Below are 16,577 nucleotides of genomic sequence, written 5' to 3' on the forward strand. Positions count from 1 at the left end.
TACATTTTTCCTAACCTATCATCGGTATCATTCTACCTCTCCCAATTAAAAAGAAAAAGACCTTTTAACAAATATGCATAATCAAAGAACATAAATTCTCACATTGACTATGGCCAAAAATGTATGTCTTAATTCTGCATCTTGAATCCATCTTCTCTTTCTCAAGAAGTAGATGGCATGCTTACTAATTAGTTCTCTAGAACTGTTGCATGAATAAGAGTGGAGGAACAGAGGAAAAAGGACAAAATGGGTCTAAGCTTGCACACCTCCAATACACAAGCCTTCCTCCCACAGTCTAGAGATCGGAACTATAGGAATCAGTTCCCTCATTACCAATGTGGCAATGCTCTAAACTGCTGGTCCTGGGGCAAAAAAGTAAGAAATAGAAATAATAGAATAGAACATACTCCTGTTATGAAACAAATATGGTGCTGATACCTAAATCAGGAAAAGCAAAAACAAAATTATACACCAATTTCACTAATGAATACTGATGTATGAAACTAACTAGGAGACTACAACAATATATAACAAAAATTATATATTCTGACTAGGTGGTTTTTTGCCAGGAATGCAGGGATAATTTAACATAAGGAAAACTATTAATATAGTTGATTACATGAATTACAAAAATAACAATAGATGCAGAAAAAGCTTTTGATAAAACACTTTTATTAGAAACACTTTAAAGGGTAGGTATAATGGATTTTTTTAAAACAATAAGCATCTACCTAATTCATCAGCAATCATTATTTATAATGGAGATAAGCTAGAAACCTTCCCAATAAGATCAAGAGTGATCCAAGGATGCCCATTATCACCAATATTATTCAATATTATGTTAGAAATGCTAACAAGTAAAAAAAATTGAAGGAATCAGAATGAACAATGAGGTAATAAAACTTTTCACAGATGATAAGATGTTATATTTAGGATATCCTAGAGATTCAATTAAAAGTTAGTTGAAAAACTAACTTTAGCCAAGTAATAGGATATAAAATAAACTGATAGAAATCACCAACACTCCAACAAAACCCTGCAAAAACAGGTAGTAAGAAATAACCCATTTAAAATAATTGTAGGCAGCATAAAATACCTAGGAGTATATCTGCCTAGGCAAACTCAGGAACTATATGAACAGAATCATAAAATACTTTTTATACAAAGTCAGATTTAAATAATTAGAGAAATATTGTTCATGGGTAGGCAGGGCTGATAAAAATAACTAATCTACTTTTCTAATTGTCATCCCAATTTAATTACTAAAGAATGATTCTATTGTGTTGAGTCTGGGGGAGGGAACTCAGGCCAACATCAATATGATGGTTCATTTATTGATCACAGGATACATACTTTTATACTCTACATTTACGTAACCAATTACATAAGCGTTTTAGCAAGCATTTTTTTCACATGCATACCTTGTGTATGTCTTAGGTGATTGTTTTGAGAACCAGTGTTTTGATAAACAGAGTAAAGATTGTTTTGAGAACCAAACAGTGATTTGATAAACAAAGTGCAGAAGGTAATTATCTCAGAATGCGCTATCTATCTGAGCCTGGGAATACACCTTGTTAGCTCAGACATGCAGCTACTCCCTTATCTAAGCTCTGAAGTACATCTTGCTTGTTAAAGCACATAACTATTTCTGTGTTAACACTTCATAGCTCTTAGCCTGGAATACATATGACACAACACTATTGAGCTAGAAAAAAAAAAGAACGAATTACATTTGGAAAAATAAAACATCAAGGAATCAATGGGGGAAAAAAATAAAGGAATTTTAGCAGTACCACATCTGAAACTATATTATACGGCAGTAATTATTAAAATTGTCTGATACTAAGAAAGGTAGATCAACAGAGCAGAGTAGACATAAAATACACAATACTAAATGATTATAGTAACCATGTGTTTGACAAATGTAAAAAATTTAAACTTTTGGAATAAGAATTCACTATTTGGTAAAATTCTTGGGAAAACTGAAAAGCAATCTGGCAAAAATGGGGCATAGACCAATATCTTATACAATTTACCAATGTAAACTCAAAAGGAATTCGTGACCTGGATATAAAAGGAGATAGCATAAGAAAATTAGAAGAACATAGAACATATTAGCTGTCAGACTTATGGAGAGAAGAACAATTTATAAACAAATAGAGTATTGTGAGGGATAAAATGAATAATACTGATTACATTAAATTAAAAAATTATTGAACAAATAAAACCAATGTAGCCAAAATTAGAAGGAAAGCAGAAAATTGAGCCCTCCAAAAATTTTATAGACAGTTTCTTAGATAAAGGTTTCATATCTCAACTCCATAGAGAACTTTGTCTAATTTATAAGAATACAAGTCTCATATCATCTCACATCTATCAGATTAGCCAAAAATGATTGAAATTGACATATGCTGGAGAAAATGTGGAAAAATAACAGCAATGTTGTTTGAAGAACAACTGTGAATGACTAAGTTATTTTATGTATTATAAATATTAAAATTAAAACTACAAAAGACCTATGAAAGAAGGTGCTATCCACCTCCAGAGAAAGAACAGATAAAAAGAAGCATGTCTAATATAATCTTACAAAGATACATATAAATGTGTCTATGTGTAAGTGTATGTATATATACATATCTTCTGTAGTGAAGAGTGGCAAGGGAGAGAGAAAAAAATTAAAAGTGAACAGAAGAAAAAAGAAAACTCAGAAGGAAATACAGAAGCAGGGCAGCTTTGAAAATAATGCATAGTATTTATTACATATTTTTTTCATGGTTTCATATTGAATACTCTTGGGGCAGCTAGATGGTGGGATAGAGCACTGGCCCTGGAGTCAGGAGTACCTGAGTTCAAATCTGGCCTCAGACACTTCATAATTACCTAGCTGTGTGGCCCTGGGCAAGCCACTTGACCCCATTTGCCTTGCAAAAAAAAAGCTTAATAATAAAAAAAGTTGGATCTATTCCTATTGAATACTCTTTGTGTCCTACCGTGTACATAGAAATTTTGTTGTCTTTTTTATATTTGAGATCAAAATGAATAATAATAAAAACTAGTTTCTCTCTCTCTCTCCCCCTCCCTCCCTCTCCCCCCCCCCAATATATGTCCTTGGGGCATAATTCTAACTTGTTCTCCAGAATGATTGAATGAATTAGAACTCTAAGCAATGGTGTGTTTGTGTCCCCTTTTCCCACATTCATTTCAACATTTTATTATTTTTCTTTTCTGTCATATTAACCAGTTTGATGGGTATGAGGTGGTACTTCAGAGTTAAAGTTGCATTTCTCTAATCAATAGTGATTTAGATCATGTTTTTATATGACTATAGAAAGCTTTGATTTATTTATCTGAAGATTGCCTGTTCATATCCTTTGACCATTTATTAATTGGGGAATGACTTGTATTCTTATAAATTCAATTCTCTGTACATTTAAGTAATAAGGTCTTTGCCAGAGATACTTGATATAAAACAAAAAGGTATTTACTGTAAAAAAAAATTCCCCAGTTTTCTTCTTTCTTTCTAATTTTGATTGCATTGGCTTTGTTCAAAAACCTTTAAATTTTATGTAATCAAAATTATCCATTATACATTTTGTAATGCTCTCTATATCTTACTTTCCTTATCCACAGATCTGTCAAATAAATTATTCCATGCTCTCCTAATTTGCTTATGGTATCGTCCTTTGTTTCTAAATCATGTAATTTAGAAATATGTGAAAAAATAAAAAATAGAAAATAGATAATATTGATATATGATTTTATAAATCAATATGTTGCTCATGGGATACTTATGTATGTCTTACTGGTCCCTAATCTATTTGCATTTGATATCAACTGCTCTAGAGTAGACAGAGCAGGGGGGATTGTGTGGGGAGGGGAAAGGGAAGGGGAAAGAGAGGCAGAGAAGAGAATCTTCTGGGGAAAAGACTCCAGTCCCAAGGCAGAGAGATACTTTTACCCCAAGGGGCAGACACAACTATACTGAGACTTTGAGATCTCTCCTAGTTCCCCAACTTCTCTGAAGAATGCCATGTGTTTGATGAGTTGATGACAAACTAAAGGAAATAAAAAAAGGATCTGCCAGGCCCCTGGGGAATTAAGGATGCCACAGGGAGAAGCTCAGCTGAAGGGCCTAAGATAAGTCCAACAAGGTCTTAGGGTTATAAATTCCATACTTTTTTTTTTTTGGTCTTGCGTATGTTTGATACGGGGGTAAGGCAGTTCAAAATGTCTGTGGACCAGAAAAACAGATAGGACTCTAAATTCCAGGACCTAGAAAGTCAGGCAAGATCCTATATGGATTTCTCCTAAATATCAGACCACATTCCAAATGATAAACAAGAGGAAGCCTGGAGTAATCTATCTTCTCCAGGAATTTGCTCCCTTGACAGCCTTTCTCAAATACTCTAAGCCCAGGTCCTTTTCCACCTACCTTCACCTCAGAGATCTATATTCTGGATGCAGCAAATGTTAACCCTTCGTGTTGGAGCCACACCATTGAGAAAAAACTCTTGAAACCCGCTACTGGCCAGAAGAGCAGGTCATAGGACGATTTTGTGGCTCCCATGGAAATAGTAATGGCAAAAGCACAAGATATGGTGGTGGGGGCATAGCTCCTAGGAATATATGTAAAGGAGTAGGGTAGAAAGAATGATTTGTCATTCTCCCTCAGGAGTGAGATTTTGAAAAATAAACCAAAGAAGTAGGGGTAGGTTAAGGCTAGGGGGTCCTAGTGAAAGAAATAGGGTATGACTGGGGCCTGTTCAGAAGCCAGATGGCATGACAGACTGTACACCAGTGAAAGAGATCATCTTACCTATTTACAGGGAAGTAGAAAAGACAACAGTGATAGCACATCAAAATGAGTGACTCCCATTTGAGAGAAAGATTAGTTGTCCTCCCCCTCTTCCTGTACCCCGATTCTTGTCTGGGACATGTTCTAATCTCTACCTTGGCCTGTGCTTCTCAGAGTACTCTTCAAAATCAGTCTCCCCACCAGGTCTTCAGAGTGTTAAGGTCTCAAGCACAGCAAAGGGTTGAAGAGTGGACAAAAGTGAGAGGAATCAAAGTTTGGGGGGTAGGGTTAAGGAGGAGAGAGGGTTTGGCTTGGGTAGCTGCCACTTTTCTTTCTCACCTACCCCACAGACCTCATATACACCTCACTTTTTGTGTAGTTAGAAAAGGAAGGTGTGTACATTAAAAACCCTATACAATAAACACCCCAAATAAACCAACCATCAACTAAAGTGCAAATCTCAGTGATAGACAAACCATATCCAGAATTGGGAAAGAACAGAAAATAGGGATGAGGCTAATGAGGAAAACAATCATATATATATATATATATATATATATATATATATATATATATATATATATATATATATATCTCACAGGATGGGTATCAGAAACTGGTCCCTCCTCCAACTAGACCACAGTGGAGCCAAGAAAAAGGCACCTAATAACAGTACTTTGGAAGGCCCTGGGGCTGAATCACCATGGGGGAAGAGCCCCCAAAGGCAAAGGGAAAAATAAAGGCAAAGAAAGTACCACAGAGCTCACAAGGAACCCTAAACCTCTTCCTCTGCCCAGGTTAACTTACTCAGCATAACTCTGCACACTTTTTGCCCAGAAGTTTCCAAGCCACCCACCCAGGTGTAGAGGAAGAGGATCCGGGACACTGCAACTCTCTACAAATGTGGGAATTGCCCATTATATAATGACAAAAAAGGAGCTGTTTTCCTGTCAGATCCTTACTCCTCCTCCCGACCCTCCAGGTTATCAATGTGGATGAGCTGTTAACAAGCCCTTCTCATATTTCAAGTTCACCTCTCCAACCCCAGGGAGAAGAGAACATCAAGGTGGAGAAAGGGACCAAACAAGTTATTGATGGAAAGCAGAAGGAACAAGTGACAAAAATGTTATCTGGAGACATGGGGAGGAAGGATGGGAAGAGAAAGATAAATAAGTAGGTTATTGTCTTGCACCTATAATACAAACTGAAGAAAGTTTGTTTTGGAAGGTAAGTTCCATTGAGAACTAACCATCCCCTTTAAGCCCCAGGGCAGAGGGTGGGAGGCCAGTGGCCACAGCTGCCTGTGGTTGATAGCTGAAGCATTAACAAGTGCCATGACTGAGCTGTTGGTAAGTGGCCTTTGGTAGCCAGGGTTCAGTGTGCTGTTAGAAATCTTATCATTTTAAGGAAAACTTCATTTATTCTATCCTCTCTAGAGTTTTTAAAAATAGGAATTGGTGTTTTTTCGTTAGTGAGTTTTTCTGCATCTCTTGAGTTTCTCAAGAATGTTTCTGTTGGTTTTGTTGTGATATGATCAATTATGCTAATAGATTTCCTAATATTTTCCTAATGCACACCTGCATTCCTGGTATAAATCTCAACTGGTCATAGAGTATGATCCTTGTCATATACTGCTGTTATCTCCTTTAGAGTAGTTTATTTAAAATTTTTCTATAATATATTTATTAGCGAAATTAGTATATAGTTTTTTCCCTCTGTTTTTGCTCTTTCCTGGTTTAGGCATTAGCAATCATAGAATTGGGTAGGACACTGCTTATTATTCCAAATTGTTAGGTGTTCTTTAAATATTTTGTAGAATTAACTTCTGAATCCAAGCTGTCTATGAAAATATTTTTCTTAGGCAGTTCACTAGTGGCTTACTCAATTTCTTTTTTTTTAAGATTAATTACTTAAGTTTTCTATTTTCTCATGTTCATTTGGGTAATTTATATTTTTTGGTTATATTTATCTAGCTCTGAGAGAGGAAAATTGAATTGTAGTTTTATTGCCTATTTATTGCCTATTTCTGTAACTAATTTAAATTCTCCTATAAAAATTTAGATCCTATATCATTTGGTGCATATATGTTCATTATTCCTATTCATTGTCTATAGTTATTTTTGGTAAATTAATAGTTTCCTTCTTTATATGTTTTAATTAGACCTATTTTTTGCCTTTGCTCTGAGATTATAATTGATGGTACGTGCTTTTTTTTTTAACTTCAGCCAGAGAGTATAATAGATTCTGCTCTAGACATTACGTTTATTCTGCTTGTTTCTCTGTACTTCAAATTAACAGTGTAAATGTAAAAAGTAATCACATACACCTCCAAATCAAAAGTGAGTGTAATAAGATTATAAAGATAAAGTATGGTATCATAAATGAAAAAGGTGAACTCACCACCAATGAAGAGGAAATTAAAGTAATAATTTGAAATTATTTTGCCCACCTCTATGCCAATAAATTTGATAATCTAAGTGAAATGGATGAATATTTATAAAAATATAAGTTGCCCAGGTTAAATGAAGAAGAGATTAAATACCTAAACAACCCTATCCCAGAAAAAGAAATTCAACAAGCCATTATTGAACTCCCTAAAAAAAAAATCTCCAGGGCCTGATGGATTCACAAGTGAATTCTACCAAACATTTAGGGAAAAATTGGTTCCAATCCTATATAAACTCTTTGGAAAAATAGGGAAAGATGGAACTCTGCCTCTTTCCATGAAACCAATATGGTACTGTTACCCAAACCAGGAAGAGTTAAAACAGAGAAAGAAAATTATAGGCCTATTGCCCTGATGAATATAGATGCAAAAATCCTAAACAAAATCTTATCAAAATGATTACAACAAGTCATCACTAGGATAATACATTGTGATCAAGTAGGATTTATTCCAGGAATGCAGGGTTGGTTCAATATTAGGAAAACTGTTAGTATACTCAATTATATCAGCAACAAACCTATCAGAAATCATATGATCATATCAATAGATGCTGAAAAAGCTTTTGACAAAATACAGCATCCATTCCTATTGAAAACACTAGAGAGTGTAGGAATAAATGGACTGTTCCTTAAAATAATTAGCAGTATCTATCTGAAACCATCAACAAGCATTATATTCAATGGGGAGAGGCTAGAGGCATTCCCAATAAGATCAGGGGTGAAACAAGGGTGCCCATTATCACCACTACTATTCAATATTGTATTAGAAATGTTAGCATCAGCAATTAGAGAAGAAAAAGAAATTGAAGGAATTAGAATTGGGAAGGAAGAGACAAAACTCTCACTCTTTGCAGATGACATGATGGTCTACCTAGAGAATCCCAAGAAATCATCTAAAAAACTACTGGTAACAGTTAGCAATTTTAGCAAAGTTGCAGATTATAAAATAAACCCTCATAAATCCTCAACTTTTCTATATATGTCTAGCAAGAAACAGCAGGAAGAGCTAGAAAGAGAAATCCCATTCAAAGTAACCTCAGACAATATAAAATATTTGGGAGTCTATTTGCCAAGACAGACTCAGAATCTTTTTGAAAACAATTATAAAACACTTCTCACACAAATTAAATCAGATTTAAATAACTGGGCAAATATCAACTGCTCATGGGTAGGTAGAGCTAATATAATAAAAATGACAATTCTACCAAAATTAAGCTATCTGTTTAGTGCCCTACCAATCAAAATTCCAAAAAATTACTTTAACAAGTTAGAAAAAATTGTAAGTAAATTCATATGGAGGAAGAAAAAGTCAAGAATTGCCAGGAGCTTAATGCAAAAAAGTGCAAAAGAAGGTGGCTTAGCCCTACCTGGTCTAAAATTATATTATAAAGCATCAGTCATCAAAACTGTTTGGTACTGGCTAAGAAATAGAGTGGTAGACCAGTGGAATAGATTAGGTGTAAAAGCAGGAGATGACTAGAGTAATATGCTGTTTGATAAACCCAGAGTCTGGCCATTGGGATAAAAACTCCCTTTTGATAAAAATTGCTGGGATAATTGGAAGTTAGTATGGAAGAACCTTAGATTAGACTAACATCTCACACCCTTTACCAAGATAAGATCCAAATGGTTATAGGACATAGACATAAAAAACAATACTATAAGCAAATTAGAAGATCAAGGATTAGTCTACCTGTCGGATCTATGGAAAGGGGAGCAGTTTATGACTAAGGAAGAGTTGGAGAACATCACCAAAAACCAATTAGATGATTTCGATTACATTAAATTAAAAAGCTTTTGCACAGATAAAACCAATGTAACCAAGATCAAAAGAAATGTAGTAAATTGGGAAACAATCTTTACAACTAATGATTCTGACAAATGACTCATTTCTAAAATATACAGAGAACTGAGTCATATTTTTAAAAAAAAAAAAGCCATTCCCCAATTGACAAATGGGCAAAGGATATGCAAAGGCAATTTACAGATGAGATCAAAACAATCCATAGCCATATAAAAAAATGCTCTAAATCATTAATTATTAGAGAAATGCAAATTAAAGCTTCTCTAAGGTACCACTGCACACCTCTCAGATTGGCCAATATGACCAGGAAGGATGATCATTGTTGGAAGGATTGTGGGAAATGTGGGACACTATTACACTTCTGGTGGAGCTGTGAACTCATCCAACCCTTCTGGAGAGCTATTTGGAACTATGCCCAAAGGGCAACAAAAATGTGCATACCCTTTGACCCAGCAATACCACTACTGGGTCTATACCCTGAAGAGATGAGGAAAAAGGGTAAAAACATTACTTGTACAAAAATATTTATAGCAGCCCTGTTTGTGGTGGCAAAGAATTGGAAATCAAGTAAATATCCTTCAATTGGGTAATGGCTTAGCAAACTGTGGTATATGTATGTCATGGAACACTATTGTTCTATTAGAAACCAGGAGGGACGGGATTTCAGGGAAGCCTGGAGGGATTTGCATGAACTGATGCTGAGTGAGATGAGCAGAGCCAGAAAAACACTGTACACCCTAACAGCAACATGGGAGTGATGTTCAACCTTGAAGGACTCGCTCATTCCTTCAGTGCAACAATCAGGAACAGTTTTGGTCTGTCTGCAAAGGAGAGTGCCATCTGTATCCAGATAAGGAGCTGTGGAATTTGAACAAAGTGCAAGGACTATTCCCTTTAATTTAGAAAAAAACGGATATCTTATTGTCTGATCTTGTTACCTCTTAGACTTCTCTTCTTTAAGGATATGATTTCTTTTTCATCACACCCAATTTGGATCAAGGTACAACATGGAAACAAAGTAAAGACTGACAGAGTGCTTTCCGTGGGGGGGGGGGGGAGCAAGATGGGGGGAAAATTGTAAAACTCAAATAATATCTTTAATAAAAAGAAGTTTAAAAAAAAGATAAAGTATGACTCAAATGAAGAGATATGAGAAGTCACTCCTACCCCACCCTTTTGGGGAAGTGGATGATTCATAGATATTATAGGCTATATTGGTTTTCAGATTTTTTTCAATGCATCTATCAGTTGTGCTGATTGTTTTCCTTTTTAAAAACTGATTCTTATAAAGGTAGAGAGCAGAAGATACTGGGTGACTAAGATGATGATAATAACAGAAGGTATCAATAAAAACTTGCTTTTAAAATTTTTAAAAAGAAAGATGAATGGGAGGGAAGAAACACATATAAATCTAAAGCTTTGAATATGGGATGGAGCTTTTTAAATAAAATACAAGTTCTTTGAAGTCAGGTATTACCTTACTTTTGTTTTTGTATCCTCAGTGCCTACCATAATATCAGACATATAGTAGACATCTATTGAATACTAATTGGTTGAAAAATTAAACTAAAGTATTTGGAAAAATAGGAGCTATAAAGTGAAAATAGTATTTACCTAATATTAAGAACCTTAAAAATAGAGTTAAAATAACAGTACAGGGACAGCTAAGTGGCACAGTGCATAGAGCACTAGCCTTGGAATCAGGAGGATCTGAGTTCAAATCCGACCTAAGACACTTAATAATTACCCAGCTAGGTGATATTGGGCAAGTCACTTAACCCCATTGCCTTGCAAAAACTTTTTTTAAAAAGTCTTAAAATAACAAAGCAATAATAATAAATAGATTACTCATGAAATTTTATTTCTCTAGAATTTACCTACCACCTTTAGGTACTGGAGACCATCTCAGAATGATCTCCTCAATCTGAAGACATCAGAGAATTTCTTCAGCAACAAGGGGAGGGGAAATAGAACATACATAACAAGAGTGGTTTATTTTAATTTTTCTTTAGATAAATTTTATTAATTTTGAGTTTTAAAATTTTCCCCCATTTTTGCTTACCTCCCCCCACCCCCCACAGAAGGCATTCTGTTAGTCTTTACTTTGTTTCCATGGTATACATTGATCTCAGTTGAATGTGATGAGAGAGAAATCATATCCTTAAGGAAGAAAAATAAAGTATAAGAGATAGCAAAATTGCATAATAAGATAATGGGTTTTTTCCCTAAATTGAAGGTAATAGTCTTTGGTCTTTGTTCAAACTCCACAATTCTTTCTCTTATGGTATTTTCCATTGCTGCTAGCCCAAAATTCTCCCTGGTTGTTGCACTGAAGGAATGAGCAAGTGCATTAAGGTTGATCATCACCCCCATGTTGCTGTTAGGGTGTTGAATGTTTTTCTGGTTCTGCTCATCTCACTCAGCATCAGTTCATGCCAATCCTTCCCAGGAATCCCTGAATTCCTATCCTTCCTGGTTTCTAATAGAATAATAGTGTTCCATGACATACATATACCACAATTTGTTAAGTCATTCCCCAATTGAAGGATGTTTACTTAATTTCCATTTCTTTGCCACCACAAACAGGGCTGCCATGAATATTTTTGTACAAGTGATGTTTTTACCCTTTTTCATAATTTCTTCAGGGTATAGATCCAGTAGTAGTATTGCTGGATAAAAGAATTTGCACATTTTTATTGCCCTTTGGGCATAATTCCAGATTGTTCTCCAGAAAGGTTGGATGAATTCACAGCTCTACCAACAATGTATTAATGTCCCAGATTTCCCACATCCCTTCCAACATTGATCATTGTCCTTTCTTGTCATATTGACCAATCTGAGAAGTGTGAGGTGGTATCTCAGAGATGCTTTAATTTGCATTTCTCTAATAAGTAATTATTTAGAGAAATTTTTCATATGACTATGGATCACTTTGATTTCCTCATCTGTAATTTGCCTTTGCATAACCTTTGACTATTTGTCAATTGGGAAATGGCTTTTTTCTTTAAAATTTGACTCATTTCTCTGTATATTTTAGAAATGAGGTTTTTGTCAGAAATACTAGTTGTAAAAATTGTTTTCCAATTTACTACATTTCTTTTGATCTTGGTTACAGTTGTTTCATCTGTACAAAAGCTTATTAATTTAATGTAATCAGAATTATCTAGTTTGTTTTTAATGATGTTCTCCATCTCTTCCTTAGTCATAAACTGCTTCTCTTTCCATGAATCTGACAGGTAAACTACTCCTTGATCTTCAAGTTTGCTTATAATAATGTTTTTTATGTCTAAATCCTGTATCCATTTTGATCTTTTCTTGGTATAGGGTGTGAGGTGTTGGTCTAATCTAAGTTTCTTCCATACTAACTTCTAATTTTCCCAACAGTTTTTATCGAAGAGAGAGTTTTAATCCCAATAGCTGGACTCTGGATTTGTCAAACAACACATTACTATAATCATTTCCTGCTATTACACCTAATCTATTCCACTGATCTACCAAGAGTGGTTTATTTTAAATGTCAAATTTCATACAATTCAGTTCTAAGAATCATTCTAAAATACTTAGCATTACTTTATTTTCCCCCCATTTGGAAGGTATTGTTCCATTAACAAAACAACTTCCATAAGAACAATCTTGTTTGGAACAATGTTTATCTAGTAGGTGGGTTTTTAGGTTTTTGCAAGGCAAATGGAGTTAAGTGTCTTGTCCAAGGCCACACAGCTATGTAATTATTAAGTGTCTGAGATCGGATTTGAACCCAGGTACTCCTGACTCCAAGGCCAGTGCTTTATCCTCTAGGACACCTAGCCGCCCCTAGTAGGTGGTTTAATAAATCAGTTTTAACCTTTTGTCCATGAATCAAAAAGAATCAGGAAAAGAAGAAAAAATTAACAAAAACAAAGAAAAATGTTTTAAAATAGACCACAGGTTATTTTATATGTATTTTAGTTTACTTGCTTAAATATCCCCTTTGAAAAGCTAAAGGATCTTAATTCTCACAGGAGCATGAAACTGACAAAAATTGCCAACATTAGCCTGTCTGGATTAGAATTAGATAATTATAAGCATATATATTTTTTCTCCTTTATACAGATCACCTGACTTGATTTCAGGAATTTACCACAAGGACTAAAGATGTAAGAAAGGACAATTATCCTTTTTCATTTAGATGTTAGTTTCCAGGTAAGGTTGGATAGATGACCAAATGCCTTAAGCTAGATTTTAAATCTGCCAGGTGAGACATTTCCAAATGTCATATTTGAGAAATGAGTTAGGAAAGTCCAATCTCAGAACTTGTTGAACAATCGCTTCCCCAGCCTTTCTCAATGAGCCTGATACAAATATCCACGAACCCATGGGTTGCTGGTCTCGTAGTCATTGTTCCAACCCAAATTTCCTTTAAACCTAGATTTCAGACTCAGAAGGCCAATTCTCAGTCTCATGAGGTTTTTAATAGCAATTTCCTATAATAAGACAGAGATTTAGCTCTAAGTTTTATAGTCTAAAGAATCAGAATATGTCACATGGTGACTATAATCTTTCAGTGGCAATAATAGTATATATTTTTTTTGTTTTTTCAAGGCAATGGGGCTTCAACCTTATTCTTGAATAATGCCTCCAGTTAACTTGTATGAAACCTTAGATGCCTGATTTATAAACTTAGATTTTTGAGTCCTTATTGTAACATATCTAAGGAGAATATTTAAATATTCACCTTGGCATAATAGAACATCTTTAGTTAAAATTCTTTGAAGAGATGAGAAAAAGAAGAGTTCTATGTAGCACACATTATACTAAGAGCTCTAGATAATAGGTTAGCAGTTATACATTTGTTTCAATGAAAGACATATTTACATTTTATTTGCTGACTCATAATAATTTGGATTTCAGATGGTGCAGTGGACAGAGTACTGCCTTGGAGTCAGGAGGATGGGAGTTTGAATACAATATCAGACACTTGACACTTTTTTCACTATGTGACCTTGGGCTATGTGATCCTGGTTGCCTTGTATCTAGTACCATCTCTAGTCCTCTTGATTCATATCCAGATGGCTCTAGAGGAGAAAGTGAGGCTGGGAACTTAGCACAGCAGCCCCTCACTAAAATCCAATTCATGTGCTTGTTATGGCATCACTTCCTTGATGTCATGATCTTCAAGAATGAAAGACAGGGGCTGCTAGGTGGCACAGTGGATGGAGTGCCGGCCCTGGAGTCAGGAGTGCCTGGGTTTCGGTCTGGTCTCAGACACTTGGTGATTGCCTAGCTGTGTGGCCTTGGGCAGGCCGCTTGGCCCCATTTGCCTTGCAAAAACTTAAAAAAAAAAGAATGAAAGACAAACGTTATCATCATCATCCTCTTTAAATGTGTAACTTAAATTCTGGAATGAAGTGATACAAAAGAGTATTCAAAATTGCCAATTAAAAAAAACTGTTTGAATAGGTTATCAAGTGTCAATCTTCAACAAAAATCTAAGAGAAAATAAAAATATTTAGAAGCATTTTTATTTTCAAAGTATGTTGAAATTTAACCTTTCATACTCCCTTTCAGTCCTCTGAAGCTAGAAACTTACTTGGGTTTTAGGGAAAGTTTTCTGAAAGGGGACACCTGAACTGGACCTTGGGGGATGAGAACAATTATAAAGAGACAGATATGGAGGGAGGTGGAAAGAGATTACATAAAGCTGGATGAGCTCATCTCACTCAGCATGGGATGTATATCGGGAGGGCAGGAGTAGTCAGTGTCTCTGGACCATAGAGAATATGAAGAGAAAATTAAGTTAGGTTGAGAAATAAATTGTAGAGGATCTTGAATGTCATATTATGGAGTTTAGTGTATATTTGATGAATTTTTATTTGTTTTGCAAGGCAATGGGGTTAAATGACTTGCCCAAGGTCACACAGATAGGAAATTATTAAGTGTCAGGGTAGATTCCACCTCAGGTCCTCCTGACTCCAGGGCTGGTGCTCCTGACTCAAGTCTTTCTGACTGGGCCACCTAGCTATCCCAATAATAATATGTTACAGAAGAACCTCACAACTCAATTCTACTGTTGTACCAAAGGATTGTAGTTAAAAATATAAAAAAAAATCCATGATATAAAAAAAAGTTTCTTGAAACAGGTCTTATAAAAAATTATTTCTTATAATAGAAGGTTTAGTTATTAGTCATGTTTAAAAGTAGAAATAAATACAAATTAATGCTTTTTTTTTAGAATTATTTTAAACAATTAGAAACTAATTTCAAACAAAAACAGCCCTAAAAGAACAATCAGATTTCCAAGTAGTAACATTGTATTTTCATTAAACATGTCTTCATACTCAAATTCTATTTCTTAAACAATCAAAACAGTATTGAGGTTTAACTTTAAGACTACATTATTTTATAAATTTACTGCTACTCAAATATATTCATTCTCAGAAGAAAATGAGATTCTCCAGGAATTTAATCTTATACATAAAATAATTTCAAATATAACTTTTGCTTAGGTCATGTAATGGCAACAAAATTAGATCAAAACAGCAACACAATGAAAATATGCAAGGTTTCCTGTCCCCGATTTCATTAATCAAAGTTGGACATAGTTATCATCAATATCTGATTAATATTATAATGAATTAATTTATAGATGAAAATTTTTCACAGAGAGGCACTTTTACAAAATTTATCACAATATTAAATCATTTTGAGCAACTAGGTACAGTGGATAGAGTACTGACCTTAGTAGAGTCAAGAGGATGGGAATTTGAATGTAGCTAAAGACACTCGACTCTTAACTGTGTGACCTTGGGCAAGTTAACTTAACCCTGATTGCCTGGCATCCAGCGTCGTCATCTCCATTCATCCTGATTCATATTGGGTCACTGGACCCAGATTGACTCTGGAGGAGTAAGTGAAGCTGGTGACTTAGCACAACAACCCCTCATTCAAATCCAATTCATTCCCTTGTCATGGCTTCATCTCCCTGATATAATGGTCTTCAAAAAATGCAAGACAAACATTATAAGATATATGGTCAGTGCAAAGGGAAAAACTTATTTTCTTGTCCAAAACTGTCACCTGCTACATGCCCCAATAATTCAAATGAACAAATTCACAATTTTCATACTAGACCAACAACCTTTTTTTAAATTAATTTTTATTAAAGATATTATTTGAGTTTTACAATTTTCCCCATCTTGCTTCCCCCCCCCCCCCCACAGAAAGCACTCTGTCAGTCTTTACTTTGTTTCCATTTTGTACCTTGATCCAAATTGGGTGTGATGAGAGAGAAATATCCTTAAAGAAGAGAAGAGAAGTCTAAGAGGTAACAAGATCAGACAATAAGATATCTGGTTTTTTGTTTTTTTTCTAAATTAAAGGGAATAGTCCTTGCACTTTGTTCAAACTCCACAGCTCCTTATCTGGATACAGATGGCACTCTCATTGCAGACAGCCCAAAATTGTTCCTGATTGTTGCACTGATGGGATGAGCAAGTCCTTCAAGGTTGAACATCACTCCCATGTTGCTGTTAGGGTGTACAGTGTTTTTCTGGT

Source organism: Macrotis lagotis, chromosome 1 (genome assembly GCF_037893015.1).
Source record: "Macrotis lagotis isolate mMagLag1 chromosome 1, bilby.v1.9.chrom.fasta, whole genome shotgun sequence".
Taxonomy (NCBI): Eukaryota; Metazoa; Chordata; class Mammalia; order Peramelemorphia; family Peramelidae; genus Macrotis; species Macrotis lagotis.